The sequence below is a fragment of the Drosophila albomicans genome, chromosome 3, assembly GCF_009650485.2.
Source record: "Drosophila albomicans strain 15112-1751.03 chromosome 3, ASM965048v2, whole genome shotgun sequence".
Classification (NCBI taxonomy): domain Eukaryota; kingdom Metazoa; phylum Arthropoda; class Insecta; order Diptera; family Drosophilidae; genus Drosophila; species Drosophila albomicans.
Window position 1 is genome coordinate 49,613,329 of NC_047629.2, and position 25,696 is coordinate 49,639,024.

A 25,696-nucleotide genomic window follows, 5' to 3' on the forward strand; every position below is an offset into this window, starting at 1 on the left:
AAAGCAACAGCAAATTTCACCGCTTTGCGCGTCTTTTTGCTGTTTTCAAATTTCGCGCTTCACTGCCAAGACACAAACAAGCAAAGCAAAGCAAAGCCGAAGCCAGTGTCAAAGTCAAAGCTAAAGTCAAAGGAAGTTCAGGAAACTCAATCGCCTCGAAATATTTATTTCAAACTGCATTAAAGATAAATTCGTCAAAAAGCAACAAGAAAAAAGTCGAGTAAATCAACTATAAAAACCAGCTCAACAGAAAGTGAAGAGAAAATGAATTTTATTTGCTAGCAAAAGAAAAAAGTGATTTGTGGAACATCTTCGATTATATTTAAGTTTGCCTTTTATGAGCACTTTCTCTTCGGCTCTTCTCCTCTTCTCGTTCTTATTCTCATTCCCACAGCTCAAGGGCTAATCAGCGCAGCATCTGGCGATTGGGCCAAAACGTTTTCAGTTTCAGCTGTCTGTTGGGTCAGACAAACATCAATAAATTAGAAAATGAATAAATAAATAAGCTGTGAGCATGCCAGACTGATGGACAGACAGACAGAGAGACTGAGAGACGGAGGCCAAAGGAGACTCTTGGACTCTGACACGCATAGCAAAAGCGAAACCAATGTACTCTATATCTACACAGGAAAAATAAGTAATAGAGAGTAGAGAGTAGAGAGAGAGGGCAAATAAATCACCACAATAAATCTTTAGGGTCGCAGTTGTGAGCGCTTTGTGGGTGACCTATCGCTCTTCCCTTCGTCCCTCCTTGAGCTGCTGGCACATTTTTCTGGTTGGCATAAATATCTAACTATAAATACTTGTATATTTATGCATGCATGACATAAGTTTGTTCTGCATAAACGACCCAAAATGGATGAGCTGCGCTTTTGTTGGCTCACACACACATACATATGTATATGCATACATATACATTTTTGTATGTTGAAGTCTGGCATTGATTCTGGCTCGGCGCCCATAGCAATGCTTAGCTGAATCAGACTAACTGCAAATCTGCAAAACTTTGACTAACTTAAGGGGCAACCGCAACACCGCCAACAGTCAATATATATAGTCGAAGTACTATATAGTACTTAGACTTCTCGTTGTGTATCAAAGGACGAGTCTATGAAGCATGCGACAATGCACATAACTCGATGGTAAAGCATAAGGCCAAATCGCATTAATTTCACAAATTTGACTGGCAAAAGTTTTCGCCAGCGTGAGGCACTTGAAGTTAAATGCCACTTAAAGACAAAGGATACACTCGAAGCTCTCCCCAGTAGTTGTTGGCAAAGCAACAGCAGCCAAAAATTTGTGAGAAACACTCAATAGCTGCTGTCGATGCTGCTGCTGTTGATGTTGATGCCACTCAGCATATGAAGATGTTGTTCTAATTTGTTGCTGCCTGTTGTGCTGAAGCGTGTGGAACTGCCAAAGTTTTACAGCCCAGTTTAATGTGGAGGAATAATAAAGTACAATCTATCTGCTTTAACAACAATTTAGTTGCAATAATAAAGATGCGATCTACACTAACTGCTAAGCATACAATAAATATTCCGGCTAAAGTTTCTTGAGCTCTTCAAAAGTTTTTGCTGCTATTTTTGTATATTGTATATTGATGTAGTTTCTACTAATTTTATAAATGAGCTACAGAGTGAGTATTTAAACAGGCATTCAAATATGTATGTGTATGCTTGCTTTCACACATGAAATTAAGCAAATTAATCATACGCACTGTGGACAGCAGACCAAGTGTGGGCAGCCAGCCAACTGCATAGTAAATTTACATTTATTTTTGGCAGCCCGGCAAACTCGTCGTCGTCGTCGTCTATGCACTCAATTGGAATTTATGTGATTTGTGTGCTCGAGGACCTGTTTGGGTTATCAACAACACGGCAGGCTCTTCGACTCGACTCGATTTTTGGGGGGGAGGTGCTTTCATCGGTCTAGTTGTCGCTGCCCATGACTTTGGACTTTTGGCAGGAGTATTTGTAAAGCAGCCGGATTTTGGGTCTTTTAATTAGCTGGCGCTTTGAGTGTGTTTTAGGTAAAGTTTGCGGACATTTCATAATATTGTCATCATTATAATAATTGAAATGAAGCAGCAGCAACAGCAGCAGAAGTCTCGGCACCTACTTTTTGGCTATGAGTTTTCGAGTATGTATCCTTTAGTCGAGGCGTGACCCAACTGTTTTTTCTATACTTTTGCGTTTACTGTTTTTTATATTTATGAATTTCGTGTGCTACTTTTTCACTTTGGTGCACAACTTGTGGGGTATTTTTTTTGTTGTTGTTGTTGTTGTTGCTACTGCTGCTGGCATGCTGCAGCACTTTGTATGTTAGTTTTGGCCCAAAAAGTGTTTTGGCCAGCGTTTACCTTTATAAGCGGCTTTGGACAATTTGCGGACGTTTGTTGGGTTGGGTTCGCTACGTTTTATGGCACAGTGATACGAGTGTGTGTATGTTACGGGTGTGCGAGTGTGTGTGCGTGCGCCCACGTGGCTGTGGGTTGTGGCTACTCCGGTCGGTGGTTGGCTTCCAACTCGTTTCGCTTTTCGTTGGGGATTGCTGCCCGGCTGGATGGCAGGTAAAGCGGTTTATGCGGTTGCTTGTTATCATTTATGGCTTACACATTTGCGTATTTCCACTGCTCTCTGTTGTCCTAAAGTCATTAGCTGTCGCAATTAAATTTTGTTAATTTTATTCCCTTTTTCCCCTTTTAAAGACAAGACAAGCTCGCTCAATTGAAAATCAATAAATCAGCAAAGCATATGGCAGCTCATTTGATCAACACAAACAAGGCGTTTTAGTTCAACATTATTTGCAGTTTAACTAGAGCTATTTGCCATTATTTAAGAGCTTAATGCATTGACATAGAATTTCATACACACACACACACACACACAGAGAACATTTTTGGGAACGCCAGCGAACCGAAAAATGTGCGGACGGCGCAAAGTTTTTACGAGTAACGCGACAAACAACAAAATTTGAAATTTGCATAATACACACACACAGTTATACTGAGGGAAGGAAGGGAAAGGGAACAGGGGGAAGCATGGGAATTTAATAGCTGCAACGACAAACGACAAAACTCAAACTGCGGTTGTTTAGAAAGCAGTGCGAATGCGGAGCATTACATGTGCTTTATGCGCAAGCAATGAACTTTTAATACACAACAACAACAACAACAACAACAGTAGAAAGAACAGTGGACAATATATCACAGCTAAGCACTCAGAAACTCACACAGACACACAAACAAATATATACACACACAGGCTGGCAGACAAACAGACATGGCGCGATAAGCGCCAAACGCCCACATTTAAACAGAACGAGAGAGAATGATGGAGAGAGGGGAGTTACAGGCCGGGGGGAGAATAGTGATAGAGAGGCTGAGAGGGGAGAACAGACCGGAGGGGGAATAGTCAGAGAGAGAGACTGACTGAGAGGGAAGGGCAATCTACTCAGTTATTCGTAAGTTTTTTGCTTACAATTCGCGCTTTTGGATTTATAGCCCAAAGAGAAGTGGCTAAAACTGGGAGCAACTACACAAATACATCTGTAAATACGCCACGTAAATATTATGTGAGCGCAACAACTAGTCACAGTTGCCAACTTGCCATGTGAATAAATAAACATAATATACTAAATGAAATACGGGAAACCAAGAGATTTTAATATGCTGACAAAAGCGAAGTACAAGAGGCTTTTGACAAAATAGCTTTATAATTTTTTATATTTATTTATTTACAGATAATTATAATTAAAATTAAAGATCCAACAATTTTTTAAATAGAGCATTGACAAAATAATATGCATTCAATAGTGTTTTACTTCAAAGAAGTTTTTAAAGAAGTCACAAAATTTTAAATAATATATTATGATAAGGAATTTTTATTTAATATTTATTTGTAATTGAAATTAATTTGTACTCAATAGCATTTTTCTACGATAATTATAATTGAAGTAATGAGACCAACATATTTTTTACATGGCAATTCTAATTTATAGTATACTCTATTGTATTTTACTAAAAGTAATGTTATTTAATGAAGCCTAAAATTCTCCCTAGCATAGAATTCTCAAAAGAATTTTACAATAAATTATATATAATTTATTTATAATTCTTGCCTGTCTTAAATATATAATACTAGGCGGGAGAGCGATCACGCCACAACTCAGAATGCCCAAGCTTAGCGTTATATATATCGACTCTGTTAGAACTCAGCACTTCACTTTTGTAAAGAGTACGAGACAATAAAGTCCAACCAAATTATACAAGAAAAATTTCCCAAATTTTCTCTCTTCAACTGAACACCATCCTATAATTCTTGCGTTTCGATCGGCTAATTGTTGACTCACTTGTATTCGCTCTCTTTCACTCTCTTATAGATTGTGTCGGTGGCAAAGTTTGATACTTGCTCAAGTCACAATCAAGAATATAAGTGGTTACATATATTATATGCCCATATGTACCACGACAATAAACCATTAAATTTGAACTTGCCCGTTTAATTTTTATAAACAATAGTTGTACACGTAAAAGCTAATAAAAAAGCTTCGTAGCTCAACAGTATATATATTCTTGATCAGCGTCAACAACCGAGGAGATCAAGCTCAGGGACTATAATACAAAGAGCTATAATTTTCGACAGCATTTGTTATGTTTGTACGTAGATCACGTTTGTTTTAAATTATTGCCTCGTTCACTTTCGTCCCCGCAAATCGATGAAACTCGAATAACATGCGTAATTTGTAAGCTAGAGTAATTTTGGTACATACAATAATAACTATAGTAATTATGATTCCGGAAAATTTGGTTGCGATCAGACAACAAGTAAGAAAGCTAAAGTCGAGTGTGTTCATAAGCAATGCGATAGCTCTGGTGGTAGAGTGCAAGCTGACCATGTTGTGGTGCTCGTGTTCGAACCCGCTCGGTGTACGAACTTTTATTAATTTTTTATCCAGTGGTGCTCGAGCTCAAATCCCGATCGAGAATACATGCATATTTCTTTTTAATATTTTGAGATTATTACCGCAATATTTAGCTCTTCATCAAAGTGGGTAGCGGGGCGTCTCAGAGTCGAGCACACTTAACTGTAGCTTTCTTGATTTTTTATGTTATTTAAAAGTATGCAATATTTCGTTCTCCAATTACAAATTTGTATCGCATTATTGCAGGTTTATTTACATAAATTAAAAATGTAAACAGTAAATCTTACTTACTTGACTAATGCAATTCTCAAGTGGTTCTAGAATTGTTTGATAAGGAACTGTTCTGTCAGCCGGCAGAGAGCTGAAGTAAATTTTTATTGTTTCTTGCTCTTATAGTACTCTTATGAAAATCGTGTAGCCTCTGCTCATCGAGCTTCGGCGCAAATATTAATGTGGTTAATTAAGCTTGCGCCGTGTCTTGATAGCAGATATCAAACTCAGCGTAACCAGTGCTGCCAGATTCTCCGAAGTAAAAGTTGCTAGATTTAAGAATAAAAGTTGCTAAAAATGTTTAAAAATTACAAAAAAGGCCAAAAAAAGATTGCTAAATTTTTAAATAATTTTTTTCAAATAGTATGTACATTTTTAATTAATTATTATTAAATAAATTTGAGAATAAAATATTGAAATTAAAAATAAAAAAAATAAAGTAAAAAGTATTTCATATCTTCTTTTGTTAACATTACAAAATACTTATAATTTCGTCCAATTCTTCTGCTTCCTTACTGTCCGTGTACTTTTTGTTTCCTGAAATTGTAACTAAGTACTCGTAGGGAAGTACATAATTATGGCAACATTTGTCATGCCTATCTAGTCCAATACATAAATAAAGTTAATATTTAATTTATTTTTTTTTTTTAATTATTTAAATTCAAAACTAACCTTATATGCAATATCGCATTTAATGTTTTAAAGCTCATACGGTTGCGTAATTTATATACTCGATTCATTTGTGAGAATATACGGTCAACTTCAGCGCTCGACCATGGCAGGAAAAAGATTTTGAGCGCAAAATCTGCTAAATCACTAAAAGGGTTTTGGTGAAAGTAGCTCATATAAATCGAACCATTGAGTTAAATACAAGTTCCGATTTCATTGTAAATTTGCAATTTTTGCAGTGAATGGAAAAAAGGGAATACAAAATAAAAAAGCTTTAGGTCAGAGTCTAATAGCAATCGCGCTACTTCGACATAGCCATTTATTGAAGCCGTTATGAGAGCGAAGTGCACATGATCGGCGCCGGCTTGCAGAAGGTAACGCACCATATCCAAATGACCCATGTAGCTAGCCAGTGACAATGCACTCTTATTGAAATTATTCGAACGGGTGTTGATTTGGGCTCCATGCTCGAGAAGTACCTATGAGAGAGACATTTTACATTAGATTAATCAACAGATTAAAGGGTGAGAGTAGTTTATAAACTTTTTTTTTTATATATAATATATAGAAGATATACACAATTATCCCATATTAAAATCACACAATTTGCGAAGACTCAATCTAGTCTACCTATTACAATAACGTCAACGCTAACACAATTTAACGTCACCTCAACTAAATCGTTCACAGTTTTTAGCACAACATTTTGGCACGCTTCACTCTATCAAAACATCTCTTCTCTTCACGTTAGCCTGGCTTTAATGTTTAGCCTGCCACAAATAGTATCTCAAAAAACCGCAGCTAATAGCTGCTGTATTCATAAGCAGCCTCAAGGATGTTTCTAAAAATACAAAAAAAATGTAGAAGGCAGAAAATAGAAGAAAATATAATTGTGGCGCGCATGCTGCATGGCCACAATAATCGCAGCGTGCTTCCTTCCATTTTAAAGCTTCATCTCCGTGCCTCTGTGTGTGTGTGTTTGGGGCACATGTGCTGCTTGCCACATTCAGTCTGAGACTCTCATTACCCAAGCTCTTTTGCTGTCTGTCTGTCTGTCTGTCTCCTGTTTGCTGTGCGAGAGTGTGAGTGTGTATGTGTGTGTGTGTGGGCGACTAATTAATTGCCACCACGTTGAAAATATTATTTTTAATTGTGTGTTTATGTGAGGGGGACGTTTGGCTTCCCGGGGGCGTGAAGGTTATGAGCATTCAGCCAAAAAACCAAGCCTGTTCTCAGCTGCTGGTGGCAGCAAACAAGCCTCAGATACACAGAAAGATATCCACACCAAACACACACACACATTCAGACTCAGACTCAGTCTCATGTATGCACACAGTTGGCAGCATTTGGTTTCTGCACTAAGCTGCGAGGCGTTGCTGCCACATTTCTCCCCCCTAACGTCTCATGCCCCACACAGACTTGTCGCAATTGCCAACCAGCTACAACGCAACTCTAATATTTATGAAAATTATCCTTTCGCTGTGGCTTTTTAAGATGCTCATAATTTATATTTAAGTTAAGTTTAGTATGTCGCCATGCGAACACACCCAACAACAACAACAACAAGAGCAATATGAGGAACAACAACTGTGGCTTGTTTATATGCGCCTGAGTTATGAGCGAACGAAAAATATGCGTTCATGTTTAATGGCGGAAGCTGTTTAGTGTCGTGGCTTCCAACATAAATCTCAACCATGCCCACCGAGCCGTAAGTGTCAAAGGGTATCAAAAGCGAAAAGAGAGAAGGAGTAAAGGAAGGAGGAGAAGTGTGTGTGATGAGGCTGCCGTTAACGCTTTTAATTGGCTACCAAAGCAGAGTAAATAAACCTGGCCAAAGTCGAGGCAACACCCAACTACGAAACTCACACAGCTCACAGCATACAGCTCACCGCTCACAGTTTCCCAATGCAGCTGGCAAATATTTGCTTATCGACAGTGACTTTGAGCAGTTAGCTGACCAACGTCAAGTCTCAGTCTCAGAGGCAATGGCAACGGCAACAGCAATAGCGAAGGCCATTAAATAAACGCAGCACAGCGTTTCAAGTGGTTCAAGTGGTTTTGCGCAAAATGCAAAGTAATTTCCACTTTGAGCCACCACCGAAATGGCGGCGGCGTTTGCATCTTTAGTCATGCATGAGGCGCACCAGAGCACAGCCCCAAAAATCGGGTTAGGGGTTAGGGGTTATGGAGGAGGACGAGGGCCGAAAGTGCGGCAACTGGATTCGATGCTTGGGCTCTTATCGTTGGGTCCTTGCACGACAGGATATGAGCATTTAAATTTATAGTGTTTGTCGCGTCAAGCATATCGATGGCCTTAAATCGTTTGCTAGCTTCGCCTTCTCTCTAAATCTCTCTCTCTTTCTCTCCCTTTCGCGCTCTTTAAGTGTTTACATAAATTAAGCTTTGGCTTGCATTTGCAAACTGCGGTATCTAAGCAAATGACAAACGAAACTGAATATATAATAGAGAACTGCTTGTGTGGTAAATTTTACGAATGTGACAGCCAAAAAAAGCAATTGCAATACATAGTTGAGCAACGCATTAAATGTGTGTTAGAGAACCAACGAACTTGTCTATTTAACAAAGTATTAAAACCATTAAAATTCAGCAGAATTCAATATAATAAGAAAATCATTTATTATGTAGATATTAACAGTCTAATAAAATAGATTCATGTTACATAGAAGTTAGAAAAAACAATTAAGATAGTTACATTCGAGTGTGCTCGACTGTGATTACACGCTACTCATTTTGAATAAAAGAAAAAAGCGCGATATTATTCTTAAAGTATACCAAAATAGGCCTGAAAAAATCTAAAATATATCATAATATAAATGGTATATTGAAGACATACTACATTCAAACTAAAACAATCGGAAGAAATCTTTTCTGCAGGCACAAAAATATAATGCGCTTGCAAAATTATTTATAATGTAGATTTTGACAGTCCAATAAGCTACATATTACTCGAACCTGTACAGATTAATTCAATTCATTATTAATTCTTCAGAAAATAGTTAAAATAAAATATTTAATAATAATATAAACAATATCATATGAGGAATCATAATTGCACATATTTATCACCAATTCAGTATTGTGTTTCAAAATAAGAAAATTATCGAAAATTAAAATATATACAAAATTAAAGAAAATAAAGAGTATCGAGTAAATATTCATGCTGTTGCTGCGCTTTTCCTCACACTACGTTGCTCTTATAAGGAACAACAACTAAAATTAAGAACATCAAAATATATATTATATATTCTTATTATTTCCATAAATCGTGAAACTCCTCAATATTAATAGAAAGCTTTCGGGAAAGCTCAGCGCATTCACGTAGCTTAACAGCGCCTGCAATCTTAATTGCATTCTAATCCCTTTCAATGCGAAAGTTTTTTGTGCTAAGAGAGTGAAAACAATTTCCTGGAGCACAGCAGTTGCTGCAATATTTGAAGTTATTTCAGCATTCAAATAGTAGAAAAGCTTTTGCTTTATAATCCAGAAACACTTAAAGCTTAGTTTCTAAAAATTGCATTCATTGCTGCGCACACATCAAATACAAAAATAACACAGACAAACGCTGCCACCACGAGAAATAACTACAACACAAATAACAAATAACACAGCGACACTTTTGCAGTTCTTGTTTTTTATTTTATTGTTTTTTTGTTTTATTGCTTTTGTTCTTTTAAATGAAATGCAAGCAATCAACACTAAGCGGATCAATTCGTGAGTAGTAGTTCAACGAGTGTGCTTTGAGTATCGAGTAAATATTCATGCTGTTGCTGCTGCGCTTTTCCTCACACTACGTTGCTCTTTTTGTCTCTTTGTTGTTGTTGCTGTTGTTGTTATTTGTTGTCTTTCATTTGCATTGCACACAAAAGTTTTGTTTAATGAAATAAGCAAAGCAAATCGATTGTATTTCCTGTGTGTATGTGAATGTGCTCGCTTTTTGTTCTTGTTGTAACTTAAACTAAGCTCTTTTCTTTTGCGGGCTTTTGTTTCAAAGCCACTCCCCTTCACACCTCTTCGACACTGTGCCTCACTCCTTAATCAAATACACCCTGCACATTATGGACTGATTGTGTATTTGTTCAAGTGTCGTATCGGTTGTGGCTGCGGCTTAGCTGAATACCACTGCTTGAATATCTTCCCCCACTACGAGAGTGTGAGTCTCCATGTGTGTTGTGTGTGCGGTTAAAAAACGGCAATTCAATTAATTTCCGTTTGCTGTTTAAAGCCGTAATGAGCATTTAAATTGCTTTTGAATGAGGCCCTTTTGCGGTGTCCGCAATTGAACAAAAGGCATTGCAAATGCGCTGCTGGCCACACGGCTCTTTAGTTTGAAATATTAAGTGCATTGAATGCTATTAGTAAATGAACTTGAGGTATTGCCTTGGCGGTCTTGCATAGATTCACTATTTGACTGCTTCGACACTGAAATCTATTAATTCAATTGCGTTTGCCAAAACTCTTTGAAGCCGAAAAGTGTTTGCAAATTACGCATACGCACAGTTCTCCCCTCAAATTGTGGCCAACAAACAAGCGCTGCGGATATTTCCGTATGTGGCGTCCACAACAGCGCAGACAAATCAGCCCAGTCGAGCATTTGAGTGGAATTTTATTTCGCACATGGCAATCAACTATAATTGTCAATGTGCAAACTGTTGATCAGCATAAGCACAGGCAGACGATGGATAAAAGGGGGAGCGGAACGACAACACCTGTCAACGTCCGGCACAACACACACACACAAAAGGGGAGAACTTGCTGGCCGAAGATTTATGGGCGTCAATGCGAAATCCATTAAGTCAAAAGCTGTAGAACGATGCGTGCATAACCTTTTAACATTTATTGAAGTTTATTGAGCGACCCAGCGGGCAGCAAGCAGATGTCCACTGTCCACTGTCGCCACTTCTCTTCATCCCACTTTCCCACTTCCCAACCAGTTACAGAGTCACAATCGAAAGTCCAGCTGCGTCTCAGTCTTCGTCTGTGGCTTTAGTTGTTATGCGACGAGCAAACGCGTTGCCATTATTCAATAGTCAAAGAGGCAGCAGCCATTTCAACTGATAAACGCATTCATTGCCTTTGTCTGTGTGAGTGTGTAAGTGTGTGTGTTCCTTGTGTGTATTGTCAACAAATTAATCAATGTTTATTTGCTAAGTAAGTTTGCCCTCAAGCCAGGCAGACTGAAAGGCAACGCAACCCAAGGCAAGGCAAGCCAAGGCTGGCTGTCAGGCGGCGCGTCAGGCTAATGTTTTGTTTCCTTTTGCCATTTCCTAGTTCCGGCCGTGTGTGCGTGTGTATCTCATTGTGTATGAGTGTGTGCGTTTCGTGTGCTGCTTTGCGCCTTTGTATTTGTGTAACTAATCGTGTTAATAGAGTGGATAATACGCCTCAGGTATGTGGAGGCGCCACTGAGTCTTCGAATGCCATTGGCGAGCACAACAATCGCAAAGCTAACCCATTGAAAGTGTTTGGGCATGTGTGTGTGTCAGTGTGTGTGTGTTAGAATGCTTGGTTCATGGGCGAGCATCTGATTAAGCGCTGCTTATCGACGGCTGTTATTTGGCTTTGGGTCTTTGGGAATGGCGACAAAGCAAATGCAAACGCTTACACACACGCTGAGGCATTAAGTGTCGTTGGCAAAGTTAACGGTGCGTATGCGTAATATTCAATTTGAACAAATTACAGAGCACTGACATAGGCAGAGGCAGAGGGACCAAACAATTTCTTTATTTCGTTGCGTTGCGCTGAAAGGTAATTGCATGTGATTAACACAATTGATTGCTATCGATTTGTGGGCGTAGCCATCGACGCCACAAAACTATCAACAAAGTGGGTCATAAAAGCAGCAGCTAACAACAACAATAACAACAACAATAACGAGAAATAATAACCTTTGGATAATTGAGTTATAAATGAAAGCAATAGGTTTGAAAAACTTGGAAAATTTAAATTACTTTATCGAATTATCGTAATCAATGTGACCCAGTTGTACCTTACTAACTACGCTTCCTTCCTATATATAGATAAGAGCTGTGTGTGAAAGAGATATGGTAGCTTTAGCTGTGGCAGGCAGCGTTGCAAATGGGCATCAAATGACGCAGCAACATTGTCAAAGCAATCGTAACAAATGAAGTCAGCTGCAAGTCTTAGCTTTTGCTTTGGCTTTTGCCTTTTTCTTTTGGGATGTTGTCTTGTTTGTGATACTTGCTATGTAAAACGTAGAAAGGTATTATGACTTTGCTAACAGGAAATGTATGTGACAGGCAGAGAAAGGCATATCCAAAAATCTGGTATATTTTGTATTCTATGTTATATTTTGAATGTGGAAGTATACTGATATACGAAGTATAAATTTCGGTATAATTTTTAATTTCTCGTTATATTATTTTGGTATATTTTTACAAATATACCGCACTATTTTGTTGTTATGAGAACCTCTGATGCCATTCTAGTACATATATTTTATTTTGCCCTCTCTGGTATATGCGGTTTTCTACATATGATTTTCTGTTTTATTGAAGAATTTTTCGGTACATTGTAGTATTTTTCGGTATTTTAACCGCACTTTTTGGTTTTTATGGTCACCTCCGGCACCGTAAATATGTTTATTGCAATAGTTGTCATTCTAGCATATTTTGTATTCTATGGTATATTTTAAATATGCAAGTATATTAATATACCAAATATTACTTTCAATATATTGAAGTATTTATTCGGTATATTTTTAACAAGAATGCCACACTATGATACCATAAATATTACATTGGCTGTAATTCTGGAATGTTTTGTAATCTGTGGTATATTTTAAATGTGGAAGTATATTGATATACCAAATATACCTTCCGTCCCATAGATAATATATAGCATTGGTTGTCATTCTGGTATATTTTTTATTCTGTGGTATTTTTTGAATGTGGAACAATATTGATATAGCAAATATAGCTTTTGGTATATTTTAGTATTTTTCGCGTTATTACCTAGGTATATTTTCACAAAAATTCAGTAGATAGCGAGTATTTCACAGTCGATCAATCTTGTCAGTAGTTTTCTTACTTCCCTTTTCTTGCAGCCAGCTATTTTATGCAAGTTTCTGTTATGCTGCTAACCGAGATTGCCGACTTGTTTGTTGCAGTTTTGTGCCCATTTGCCACATTATTAATATGAAGCGTAGGTGACTCGGTTTGTGTCCGCTTACCTCAGCTCAAGCCTTGGTATCGAGTTCTGGTGTTGTCATACACTGACACGGTTCATGTGAAACGGTTGCGGCTCCAGTTGCCTTCAAGTGGCACAAGGCATGTTCCCCGTCTGGCATGTGAATTTATGGCAAACACGGAAATGCGAGCCGACTCAACCCAACTACCAACTACCAGCTAGCAACTAGGAAACGACGACATTGCCGTCAATGGCAGGCAACCGCTGGATGAGATGGGCGGGCGGGTGTCGGCAATGCACGCGTTGATTATGACATGCGCCTCATTAAAAACCCCAACTGAAGCCCAACAGAAACGCAAGTAACAGAGAGTTGTGCCCCATACACACATACACACACACACAAGCATTCGCTGCTGTCGATGGCAACTTCTGACCTAATTCGTTGCGGCTGGCAACAGACACAGATTGGAGTGGGAGAGAGTCGAAAGTGGAGTGAGTCAGGAGTGGTGGCCAACAGATGGGCGTCGTCGTCTAAAAAGTTTGTCGCATGATATTCATGCTGCGGTAAAAACATCATCAGCACTCGCAATTTGGCCCAATCTCCAAGTGGGCGACTGTCACACGCCTCGCAAATATTTTGATATGCAGCTGTTGCCGTTCAGTTGTCGTTGCCGTTGTCGCGTTGCCGTTCAACACACACACACACACACACACACGTACACAAAAATCCAAAAAAGCTAGCACAAATTGGCAGTGGAATTTTTCGCCACAATATTTTTACAGCTGACGCGAAGCGGCGACTCACAATATTTGGTTGGCCCACATATAGCACATATGTAGTTTTAGTTGTAGTTGTAATTGGAGGCCGTGTGCTATCAACTAATTTAGGTCTAAGCATATGTGTGTGATGTATTTGTGTATGTAAATATGTTGCATATGCATGTGTTTGGTTGCTGCTGCTGTTTTCGGTCGCATAATTCAGTTAAAAGTTCATCAAGATTAAAATTCTCTCTCTACGCTCAACGCTCGACCCTAGGCCCATTTCCTGGACTCGAGCTTGCATGTTAATCGCTTGCAGGCAATGACCCAATTCTGTCAGCAGAATATCAAAAGACGCCATAGATACCAGGACAGGCGTGTATACACAGTCACAGTCACAAGGCTAAGGACTAAGAGCTCTAGAGTCAGCGTTTGCTGCTTCCTCTCCACTCTCCTGCCCATTTAACACTTTCATATTTCGTCGTCAGGTTGTTTACCGCCTCGGGGCAGACTTTTACTTACTTTACCTACACACATATAAGTATACACATACATACACATAGTTGGAGCCTCTCACGCGTTTATAAATTTTGTCTGCTGGCGTCTAGCAAAAGCCGCTGCCATATTTGTGACTCCCCGGGCGCCCATTTTGGGAATGACAGCGGGAATAGCGGCAAGGGTTAGAGCGAGCTCTCTTGCTTTGCTTTTTCGGGCTAGGGATTGCTACTGAGGGATTGGGGAATGGAACGAAAGCTGGGGAACAGCAGCAGCAGCAGCCGGCAGCCGGCAACCGAGCTTCGCCTCGCTTTTTGTTTCGACTTGGAACGTGGCAAACAATTTATCAAACAAAATATGCACTTGAAATACACGTAACTATGGCAACAACATTTTGTCCTGCACATTGCACGTTGAGTGCATTTTTATTCAATTTTTAGATGTTTCTCTCGCCTTTCCCCTTTCCCCTCTCTCTTCTTTCTTTACTCTCTCCTATCTCGCTTGCTGGTGATAAAGTGCGCCAGTGAAATGAATTCGTAAGTGTCAGGAACTTGGAATGTGGCCCAGTTGCGTCAACGAATTTAGCGCAAACGATATTTAAAGGGATTTTCGTTAAAGCCAAGAGGGCAAAGGTATTTTAGCTTTATACGTAAATCGACGAGGAAGTCAAAGAGAGCAAAAGGAGAAAGAGAAATTTCTGTCAATATTCAATGTGAATTTTAATCCATGTTAAATTCCTCGACAACTGTGCATACTTGTTCTTTGATTTAATTTATTATTTGGCATACATTATTTATGGGCCGCACATTAACTGCAGTTTGTTGGCACATTTTACATTGTGGGCGTGGCGTGGCAACTTGTGTTGTTGGCAACTTGCAACTTGCAACTGGCAACTGGCTATGGAAATATTTGCCAACGCCAAAGCGTCAACTTTTCAGCTCAGCGCCAATTAAAACTTAAATTATTCTAAGTATTTTGATTTTGTTAAATTGCACTTTGACATGCAATGGCGCCCTGAAGTAGGAGCAACGGAAGTAGCGTTAAGCAGCTAACATGAATATGTATACACTGCGTATACGTTATGTGTGTGCGATGTGATGTGTCGCTTTTAAAGCTCTACAAACGCCATAGATACGTTTGAATCTTTAAGATGCCAAGCACACACACACATCCAAATTTGGAGCGTGTGCTCAATTTGTGCGGATCGTTGCACACATTAATCGTAGCACACGGGTTTTATTGATATCCGTTGCCGCTAATGCAAACCAATAAATTTGCCGAATGAGTCGATTTGTAGGTTCGTCTCCCACATGCGACTTTGAGAGTGTTTGTCTGTGTGTGTGTGTGTGTGTGTTGGTGCGTTGGTTGTACCCACAATTTAGGCCTGCCAGAAGAACCGACAATAACAATGAACTGTTGCTATTGTTTGTTATTAGTTTTTATGACTGTGGCAGAGACTCTTGGGGGCATGCTACCGAAATGTAATTTGTCTCCATTTTTATCATTAAAATAACAATTAAAGCTTTTGTCTGTGTTGTCTGCGTTGTCTGCGTGTGTGCAGCTTGTAAATGTGTGCAGCATTTGCGGTCTATATATCATTATGACGCTCTCTGTGTATGTGTGTGTGTGTGTGTGTGTTCTGGATTATGTGTGTATGCCATTTGTTTTGCTAGTTTTATTGCTTGTAAACATTTATACTTATTGTTAGCCATTTGCCCAGATACAGACACAGATACACACACAGATAGAGATACAAATGACATGTTTGTGCATTTGTCGAGCGTGTTAAATTGAGCCTCTGTCGCAGTCGGTATAGTCAATCAATACGTTACTTAATTCATGTGTTTATGGCACCCTGAATTATGCTAATAACATTAACGGTAACGCTAATGAATAGCTGCAAGTCGTCGGACAAGGACCAAAACTGTAACCAAATGACGCCCCAGAGACACATTTAATTACTATGCCAAACCCTAGCCCCTAAGCCCCAAACCCAACTCCTATTTCAATTCAAATTCGTTGTTCGAATCCCGAACCCAATCCCAGCTACAATTCCATCAACAAGGCTTTTTCCATAAGTTTGCATGTTCAAAATGCATAAAACTGACTATGGAACATAAACAGGACAGACAAACGCACAAACACACACACACACATGATAGAAGAAAAAACAGAGGAAGAAAGAGAAGAAAAGTACATAGTAGCAGTTATTGTAGTGTGAGTTCGACATGCTTTCAGCAACATGAAAATGCTTTATAGCTATTAAAAACGGCAATACATAAATTGTAAACTCTACTCTGAAGCAACAACAGCAACAGCAAAAAAATAAAAATCAACCACATCATATGTACAAGTTTTATTTGGTGTTTCATATCCAAACAAGAGAGAATGAGAATCACAAAGTGAGAGGTAGAGAGAGAGAAACACACAATCAGATATGCCAAATGACTCGATGCCAATCGCTGGCATTCCAAACAACAAATTCGCCTCAATTGGTGCTTTAAGGATTTAGTTTTGATTTCGTTTCGTGTAAAACTTTGGTGAAATGTGGCAGAAAACGTTTCGCGGAATTCATTCATGTGTATTAGCTGGCATTTTGTGTGTAGCACAAAATGTCAATTTGTAGGTAAAAGCAATTGGAATTAAATGTCAAACAAACACACACACATACACACACAACCAAAAGGGGGGAGTAAAAAGAAAATGACTCGCATATGGGATATTCGCTAGACGACATTTAAATGCCGTAAATATCCCATGTACTCACAAAATACAAAAGTATTTGTGTAATGCACACGATAAGCTCATGTATTGATCCACTAACATGTGTACTGCACGAGTGTGTGTGTGTGAGTGTGTGGGTGGCTGACTATTTACTATGCCGAGTTTAACCCACTCTACAGTGATTTTTGGGTTAAACTTTTAGCGAGTTTGCCGGACGCCATTTTGGAATATTTTCATGGACCATTGGACGCCGTCTAAACAAATGAAGCGTCAGTTGCATGTGTGTGTGTCAGTGTGCACACTAATACAAATGCACTGCAGTGCCAATAATGTGTGCACAATCAAACGCAGGGAGGCGGAGTAGGAGGCGTAGACGGACAGGCGACACTTGACGTTGCACAAACGTGGCAACATGAGCAGGCAAAATACTTTGCATAATTTGACTAACAATTAAGCTCAAGTGCACACGTAGTCAACACACACACACACACATACAGTAGCTGTTGTGTTAGCAGGCATTGACATCAATTCATCAATATGAAGTTTGTTAATTTCCGTTGCCTACTTTTGTGCGCAACGGGTTAGTTAATTAACATTTTTTCCGTTTGATCATTAAATAGCTCATTTTGCTAATTTACTGTGTTTAACTGAATTAAATAATCACGCTTTTAAATCTTTGTTTTTCTACTTGCAGATTTACTCGTCAAAACAACTCGCAGGTAAATATCTAATATGAGTTTATTTTCTAAGAATTTTCTATATGTGTCCGTTGGCTTTACTCTGCAATTTGCCAAAAGTATTTTCGGATATGCCTTTCAATAAATCACACACACAAATGAAGACTAGGCTTTTTGTTTATGCATATTTGCATAGATAGTGAGTGAGTGAGTGTATTATTTGTTGCCTTTTACTATATCAAAGTGCTTGTATGTTTGCCTCTTGTTTCATGCTATTTGCCTGATGGCTGCCTGCAGTTGCAGCAAATGATTTTACAAACAGCAAACAGCATTTTACAAACAAAAGCAAACAGTGCTCTAAATTGCAAGTCTACCAGAAATTTGACATCAAAAGATTTTTCATAAATATTTCCAATACTCTTATTTGCAAACACACTGACAATTAATATTACTCTGAGCTCAGAGAATTAATTGAAATTTTCTGATAATAGCTGCAGCACTTTAATGTTGAAGAGAGATACACAGAAAAAAGGTAAACTTACTTTTTTTAGGTTGTTAATTAGGCAGCTTAACAGCATTCTAAGGCGGAGTATAAAATGTAAAAGTAGTGGGCGTCGTATTAGATTTTGTATGCCAATAAAAAGCACAACTCGCATCGTTTGCTTTGTAATGCAAATCGTACGCAAATGTTGCCAGAGAAAATATGAAATAAAGCTATCCCATCCCCAGTCTGTGTTGAGAGTCAGACTCTAACCGAGAGAGACAGAGACTGAGTCAGAGACTCGCAGCTCTTGGCTCTGAGTCGACCTATTACTTTGAGAGGGTTTGCATGCTGAAAGGGGTTATGCAAAGTCAAGCAACCTGAAAAAGACACATTTGTGATGCAAATTTGTGAGACTCTCGAGGTTGGGTGCTGACTTTCCATGGCAACGTGTAAATCAGGCTAAGTACGTGGCCTTTTTGGTCTTTTAGCTGCTGCCAGCCAGTGTTGCCAGTGCTTTTGTAGTTTGTGTGTCGCTCTGCGACGTTGTGCGTTTTGCCAACGACCCTTCGTCCTCCCTCCTCGCTCCCCTTCAAATACACAAAATAAAAAAAAGAGCGTAGCAAAAATGAAAATATGCAACAATTTTTGCCATCGCACCGCTGTTTGCCCAACTTTCCAAACGGTTTTTTAGGGGGTTGAGTTGGGGCTTTAGGCTTTCGGGGTTTGGGTTGAGTTTTTAATATGAGAGAAGTCGCTGTCGCCGGTGTCGGCAAGCAGGTGAATCTGAGCACTCAAAGCTTGTTTACACGTCGCAAACATTTGGCCGACATTTGCTTTGCGAATCGCTTTTGCTAGCCATGGAATAATTACATATGCATGACATGACAGTCAAAGCCAAAGCCAAAGCGTGGGAGTTACCAATACACACCATATACATATGAGAATGAATATGATGAGCATACACTGCGTATGTGCAACAACACATATATAAACGCGCACATACAGTAAACAGTAAAGCAATTGCGAGCTATTGAAAATTGCGCATACGCCATGGGCGCCCCCAAGCGTTTACTGTCCGTCCGCTCACGTAGCGAGGGCCAAGCCAGCCAATTGTTGTTTTAAATTAATTAATTTCGTTTTCATTAGCAACAGCAGCAGCAGAAGCAGAAGCAGCGACAGCAGCAGCAGCAACAAGAACAACAACAACAATGTCGCAAATGAAAATAGAGAAAAACGCTTTTGTTTTTAATTTTATGTTTTCATTTGCCATTATTTTTACGCTATTTGCCAATTTGCGCGCCGTTGTTTCATTTAAAGCGATTTTCGCGCCCCACTAATTATTATTTAAATTTTGATATGCAATGTGCCGGTCAACAACAAATGGGATTATTTAAATAAATAAATGCATGCGGAAAATCAAGAAGTTAGCGATACACAAACACACAAAAACACATTGCGCCCAATTAACAGCACACATAAAGCAGAGCAACAAAGCAGATATCGTAGACTATATTGAACTGTTTGCAGCATATTTTAGTTATCGATATGCTTAAAGAGATAAAGCAATTTAGTGTATTTTTGCGTCGGCTTGAAGCGCTGATGAAAATCACAAAAAAATCGTAGCGCTTTTTATACCCGCTATCCATAGGGTTGAAGGGTATTATAACTTTGTGCTGACAGGAAATGTATGTAACAGGTAGAAGAAGGCATCTGTATATTCCTGATCAGGGTAAATAGCCGAGACAATATAGCCATGTCAATCTGACCGTCTGTCTGTCTGATCGTCCGTATCAACACTTAGATCTCAGAGGCTATAAGAGATAGATATATAGTTTTTTTGCCACATCACTTCTGATGTTTGCACGCAGATCAACTTTGTTTAAAACTTTTGCCACGCCCACTTCCGACCCCGCAAATCGATAGAAGTCGTATAACAACGGTCATTTTAAAACTAGAGTGTTATGTACATTCATTAATAACTATAGTATTAAAAATTCCTGAAAATTTGGTGGCGATCAGATAAATTTTGTAGAAGTATATAAGAAATATTTTGTCTTGGCTGACAATCTAGTATATTTGGCACTCTGTAGTATATTTTCAATGTAGTACTATATAGATATATGTTACTAATATGGTACGTGATATATTTAAGTAATTTTGTGGTGTATTACCTTGGTATATTTTGAGGTTAACACCGCACTGTTTTGCTTACTATTGATCTTAGATGCTTTGTCGATAATCTGGTATATTTTGCACTGTGTGATATATTTATAATGTATTACTTTATCAATATACTAAATTTTATATATTTTACACTCTACCACACTGTTTTGCTTTTATTCAAAATGGATAGCGGGCATCCAACAGTCGAGCACACTCGACCATAGCATTCTTCTCGTTTTTTTCGTGCTACTGCGCGGATAGTCAATTGCAATTATTTTTTATCTCTTTGGCAATTGGCATTGTCTGGAAATTGTGCGCATTGTTTATAAACTCATTTTGCATTGTAATCCACCGAATTGGCAAGCGAAGCGCCCTCATGCGTGCCTACTGAGCGTAAAGCGTCCTCCCCCTCCTACCCCAAATCGAATGGGGTTTGGGGTCGGAGGCATTACAATGTAATTACATCAAATGCAACTTTGTCTGTATGTGTGTGTGTGCTGCAAAATGTACGCGAATTATAGCCAACAATGCGCCAAGCTTCATTGGCGTTGAGTGCAGAGCGGGAGAACAAAGGGGAAGGAGAGAGGGTGCAACTAGATGCTGAGGTTAAAAGTCGGACAGACATCGAGTCGAGTGCTGCGTGGGCGAAAATTTTCGTGGCATTAGTCCGTTCAGCATGGAGATTTTAAAGCGTCAAACAACAAAGTGAAATTTTAATGTAAACTAATGCAAAATCTTTCGATATAAAACACGACAACAGTGCGCGAGAGTTCCAAGGAAAATACACACACACACACACATATACACAAAAAGGCAACACGCGCAGCATCAACAAAATAAATTGAAAAGCAAAATGCAAAGTGCGCGCCCGCCGAGGCGTGGCGAAGAGGCGGCGAGGAGGCGTGGCATGTCCTGGCCTGGCTTGGTCTGGTTTGGTCTGGCGCTCATATCCTGCTCGACGGGTTGGCTCCTCCCGTCCGCCCGCTCGCTGCTGTTGCCGCCGCCGCACTCGTCCTTGGCGCAGCAAGACAAATGAGTCTGCATCAATCTTAATTAATTATTTAAACGCAGCGGGCATGGAAATGACTGCTACGGCATTAAAGTAGTGTCTACGCCTCTGCAAAAGCCAACCAGCTGCTCCAGCACTCACTCGAGCTCTTTTTACTCTTTCACTCTCTCTCTCTCTGGGTATCTTTCCCTACTCTCTCTTTTGCATTTGCATCTCCGTCTGAATCTGACTTCGGAGCCCGGTTGTGAAGCCACAGCTTTTGACTGCTGCCGCGTGTCTTTTGCTGCTCGTGATGTTGCTGTTGCTTCGGTTGTTGGTTCTGGTTCTTCTGCTTCTTCGTCTGCTGTTCCTGTTGCTCTTGGTGCGGCTCTCGGTGCTGTTGCTCTTTGCCATTGCCTTTGCCATTGTATTTGCTTTTGTTATTGCTTTTGTTTTTGTGTTGCGCGTAATTAAAACGAAAGCCTTTTGATATTTAAATTATTTTTCATAAATTGCATCGCAGCAGCTAAAGCGACAGCTTCACGCCAACAACAACAGCAGCGAAATCGCTGATTGCCAGCAACGAATTCTACATACTCTAAGGTAGTCGAAAGTGGTGGAATTAAAGCTCATCGAAAAGAATTATCTGAAATTGAAGTCTTTCACAAATTAAAATTTTATATTTGAAATTTCTTAGAAGCTATGGCTGACAATCTGGTATATTTTATACTCTATGGTATATTCTGAATACTATGTATATAATGAATACTATATCATTATATCAAATACAGTCTTTGGTATATTTTAGTATTTTTGCGGTATATTAATTTGGTACATTTTAAGAAGAATACCGCACTCTGTTACTATTATTAAAAAGGCGTGCTCACAGTGGAGCATACTCGACTGAAAATTTCTTAATTGTTTAGTTCAGCTATAAATAAAAATAAAAAAATATTTCAAAATTAAAGTTACTTGAAGTTACTTACTTGACTACTAAGTAAAAAGTAAAGTAAAGTTCAAAATATATAATAAACCTTTTTGCAGAAAACATTATAATCTGAGCATTTAATTTATTATACTTGAACACCCAATAAAAAAAATTATGTTTGCTTTTATGTATAACCTACTTGGTAAGAATAGAACTTTAGCTTTTGAAAGAGTACTTGTCTTATCTGTCATCTCTTCGTGTTTACTTCACATTTGCTGTCCGTCGTTTTTCCTTTGCATCGTTTTAATTCAGAATCGCAGCCCCAGGACTTGCATTAGGTTAATTTGCTGTGACTTGAGTGTAAATTAAGTCAGTACGCTGCCACTGAAAGTGAGGTCAGCGTGCCAACTGCGCTCCATTGCCACACATGGGTCAAAGCACAGAATTGTCAATCGTTTGACTTTCCTCACAAGGTAAACTGTCACATAGAATCGAAACATAAAGGCATGAAAATCTCTGGCTTCTCTTCATTCGCTTTAGCTTTTCCCTCTCTCTGTCTCTGTGGATTCTCGCCGTTTGCTGCTTAGTAATTATGATTAATCTCATTTAAATTAAATGGCTTAATTGTGTGGCGCTCGTCTTGTCATTAAATGATTTTTATCAGCACCACAAAATGTAATTTGCCTCAGTGAAAATGGTGCGAGTGTTGTTGTTGTTGTTGCTGTTGCCTGCTGCCATTGTCTAGCTGTCCTCAATCCTTGCCACCTGCTCTCCACTCTCCTTTCTGTCTCTGTCTCTGTGTCTCTCATTTGCAGTATTTTAGCCACTAATGAATACAGTTTTCGTATTGGATTTTCCGAGCCAAGTTTTCAGAATGCCCAACTGTCTGTCTGAGTTCAGGTTGCAACTGTTGCTGTCGCTGTCGCAGTTCTCATTCTCGTTGCTGCTTATATTGTTGAGACTCGGAAGTGGAATGAAAATGAAAATGACATTTGCAGAGACTTAAATTCATGCTTTTAGCATTTAATCCTTTTATCACGGCGCAATGAAATGAACAGCGGACAGCAATAGCCAAGCACCGACCACAGCCGCCTGCCAGTTATTTCTTGTTGCCTTTGTCTCAGTTAAAGTCTCTGTTGTACTCTACGTTGTAAACGTAGTTAAAATAAATATATGATAAAATCATAAACTGTTAAAAATATGTGTTTTGTATATGTTAATTCGCTACCAGAACAGCTTTAATTTGACAAATATGCGTGCTTCATTTTTTTTCCAATTATATTTAGTGTTTTTATATTTTAATCAGCAGATCAATTTAAAGATTTTTGTTTTAATTCAACTTTAAACTGTTAATGCTAGTATAAAACATACTTTGAAAAACCAATTTCTAAATTCAAAAACATTTGCCCTAAAAATTGCTTTCTTAAAATAAGACTACTTTAAAAACAAATTCTTAAATCTAAGAGCTTTATTCCGAAAACTGTTAATTTCTTAAACTTAAATACTAGATTTACGTTTCAAAATTCTGTAAACCATTGAAATTCCTATATAGTTTTTGGGCATATTCGCTTAAAAAAATTTTTGTTGTGTCTAAATTATTTAATTTTTGCTCTTATAAAAAAAAGAACTTGGGTCTTTTATTAAATGTTCTAATATTCAAGATTTTTTCCTAGTATTAAATGTTATTTAATTTTAATTTTCTTGACACTCTTATTAGTCCAAAAATATTAGTACGAACACCAAAATCTTGATTTTATCAATTTTATTTTTTACTTTAGCTAAATAAGTCACGCTGCTTTAAATATTAATAAAGTTTAGCTCTCGAACTAGAGTGCAATAACATTTTTGAAATAGCTTTAATATGCTGAGCATGCGTGCTTAATTTTTCGCTTTATGATATTTATGTTTTCATTCAGATTAATTATCGCTATTGTTTTTATTATTTTCAGCAGCAGATTAATTGGTTGAATTGTATTTTAATTTAATATTAAAATTGTATGGTGCTAGAGAGAGCAAAGAATTTAAACTTTAACTCTAATTTAAAATGTATTCAGTGCACTTCTCTAATTTGTTGCTATTGATATTGTGGCACATGCAGTTGACAAGTTGTCAGTAATGATTCAAGTTTTTTTTTTCCAAATTGTACACTAAAATTTTGCATTGTCAGTGTGTCTCTTGTGCTTGTTGTGAAATGAAGCCATTAGCATGATAAATATTATTTTTATCAAATTAAAATGCGAAAAGCTTGGCGATGAGTCACGTAGCAGCCGCGGCGTTGCACACACGCGTTGCATCTCCACCTTTCTCTCTCTCATCTCTATTTCTTTATTACTGATCTGCTGCATGCTCGCAAAGTCTGTCGCTGGTGTTTGAACTGTTAATAAAGCAATTTGCTTATGCATATATTAAATGTGTCATGCCGTCTCGTTTTTATGCGCTTAATTTAATGCAATTTTGCGGCAGCTAAAGCGGAAGTAGAATGTGATCGACTTAGAGATACTCGCTAAAAGTTTCACTACTCTAGTTTTGATAATCTCTGTGATTTATAGATGAACAAGACTATATCTTCTCGGCTATTGAGTCTAATCAAGAACATTTTTATTTTGTAGAATTAAAGATTCCACTTTTTCTCTGGCACAAAACTAAAATACTCTTTCATCCAATAAAGTATGTTATAGAGTAGCAAAAAGAAATCAACGAACGGCTGCCAAAAAACATAAAAAAAAAGCTGAACGAGAACAATGCCAACAAAATGCGATACGAGTAGAGACAAGTAAATGGAAGAGTGCATTCTCTAAAGTGACTTTGCCCACAAACTCACACAGACTCAATTATAAATCGCATTTGCTGTTGATTTAATGAAGCCGAGTCTAAGATGCAGAAATTTCAAGTGGAGTATTGGAGTATTTTGGTCTTGACAGAGAATTTGCATAGTTCTTGGCTGAGTTAACCATAATTTTGCCAAACAGCACTCAACATATTGCCAAACGTATTTCGTATTTCGTATTACGATTATGTTCTCAATGAATTGTTATGCTCTATGGCTACCTACTGCGTCTAGACTTCATTCATGTTGTGCACGATGATGACGTTTGAATGCTTATGATGATGATGATGATGTCTGAGCTGCAGCCACTTTATTCGCATTCGCAGAGTCCACAAAATTTATGACGCGTCGCAAATCTGCTCAAAATACTCGTAATTGCACAATGCGGCGGCTTTTTTTGGGGGGGGGGGTCTGTGGTTGTGGCTCTCTCTCTCTCTCTCTCTTTGGGTGTGTGTTGATTGTGATTCTGATTCTAGCCTAACCACTTGGATGGAGAGGAGAGGGAAGTGTGACCAGTAACAAAAGTGGATAATATGTGGATATTTTTGGTCACGTTTGAATTTATTTGATTGCTAGCACTTTTAGCATTGTTGTAGCTGACGTTTTATTTAATGCCCTG

At 38.5% G+C, this 25,696-nt stretch overlaps 1 long non-coding RNA gene across 1 annotated transcript in view; it reads left to right on the top strand.

Annotated features, from left to right (window-relative positions):
* Nucleotides 1–25,696, top strand: part of LOC127565504 (uncharacterized) — a 105,916-nt gene that overhangs the window by 19,019 nt on the left and 61,201 nt on the right. Inside the window, exon 2 of the long non-coding RNA XR_007954810.1 lies at nt 17,705–17,729. This is a non-coding gene — a long non-coding RNA (uncharacterized LOC127565504). The remainder of the gene's footprint in view (nt 1–17,704; nt 17,730–25,696) is intronic.